Source organism: Ambystoma mexicanum, chromosome 4q (genome assembly GCF_040938575.1).
Source record: "Ambystoma mexicanum isolate Mex_15411 chromosome 4q, UKY_AmexF1_1, whole genome shotgun sequence".
NCBI lineage: Eukaryota > Metazoa > Chordata > Amphibia > Caudata > Ambystomatidae > Ambystoma > Ambystoma mexicanum.
The window spans coordinates 174,680,482-174,681,804 of NC_090928.1; the positions used below are offsets into that span (position 1 = coordinate 174,680,482).

At 41.7% G+C, this 1,323-nt stretch overlaps 1 long non-coding RNA gene across 1 annotated transcript; it reads left to right on the plus strand.

The window, feature by feature from the left end:
* The first annotated feature begins 299 nt into the window (after nucleotides 1–299).
* On the plus strand, nucleotides 300–927 carry LOC138468487 (uncharacterized). Its single transcript, XR_011268273.1, has 3 exons — nucleotides 300–377; nucleotides 458–515; nucleotides 729–927. It is a non-coding gene; the product is annotated as an uncharacterized lncRNA (long non-coding RNA).
* Nucleotides 928–1,323: the final 396 nt, after the last annotated feature.

A 1,323-nucleotide genomic window follows, 5' to 3' on the forward strand; every position in this document is an offset into this window, starting at 1 on the left:
ATAAGTACAGCTTGTATGATATTTACTACTTGCTACTCGCCACACGCATTTACCACAGAGATTCAGCTTGTAGACACGTTCCACGTGTCCTACAGCACCTCTGCTGTACACATTTCCATTAGAGAACCTCACTGCTTCCTTGTTTTCGAGCAGTGCACAAAGTAATCCACATAGTTATTGTGGCTGCCATGGAGAAAACCCCGCCCCTCCGTGTTCACACGGAGGGGTGGGGCCTGAGGCGTACGTGCAGCGGCCTTCCCGCTGCTGCGTGTTGCCTCGCCCCTGTCTCCATGGCAACTGATAAATGCTACAGAGTCACACGCACTCGTGATTTCGCGGATGCGCCTGACTCCGGAGCTCCAACGCATAGGAGAGAGGTAAGCGATCAAGCATATTGCAGACTTGAGAGCGCATACAGATAGCTATGTTTACTCATACGCTCCACTTCTTCTGACAGGAGCTGCGATCATTACGTGTGCTACACATGTTTAAAGAAGATTCACATACTTCGAGAGGTACATTATTTTAATATGACTAGGTTTACTTACCAAGTGAGTGTATCTAATAAAAGCCCTGCTAACATTAAGTTTCCTCTCTCTCCTAAATCAACACATTGGAATATTGTCGTGGATGTGAACACTATTGGTATGTGATTTATATTACTACGGTTCATGCATTGCACTAACTTTAACCTTGTTGTTCTTTTGAATTATGGTTGACATTGAAAGGATATGTTTGGCTAAGCAGAATTCAGAATGTATACAATATGTACGGCCCTGAAGACAGTTTATGATCAAAATGCATTGGCACACGTACATTGAAAAACCTAACCATTATGTTTGCCTGGCCTCATGAAATAGAAGTACTAAATGAAGTACACAACAGAGGGATGTGAATAAAACAATTCCTATGATAAATTTAAACGGCCTTTTTTGCAAGTGCATTATTACTATTTTTCAAGCCATACAAGTACTAGACTATATACTTGCGCAGCCCTGATAGGGGCTAACTGAGAGCATCAGTTATAATAGGGTGGTTTCACCTTATTTCTTTCTGTGCATATTTTCGGGTCCTGATGCCATAGGACCCCTTTTTTTGACTGGTAGCTCCAGGCTAAAGCAACTATAGAAATTTGAAATACATTATATTTAGAGTGTGGAAATAAATAAGTTAATCAAACCATGTGGTGCCCACCTATATCCTGCATTCCCTGAAACCTTAAGCTCACCTTGCTTCCTGACTATTCATCCGTGAACCTGTCATAAACCCTGAAAATTATTGTGGTTCATTTGAATCTCAAAAGGAAAACATATAGCTCCCCTT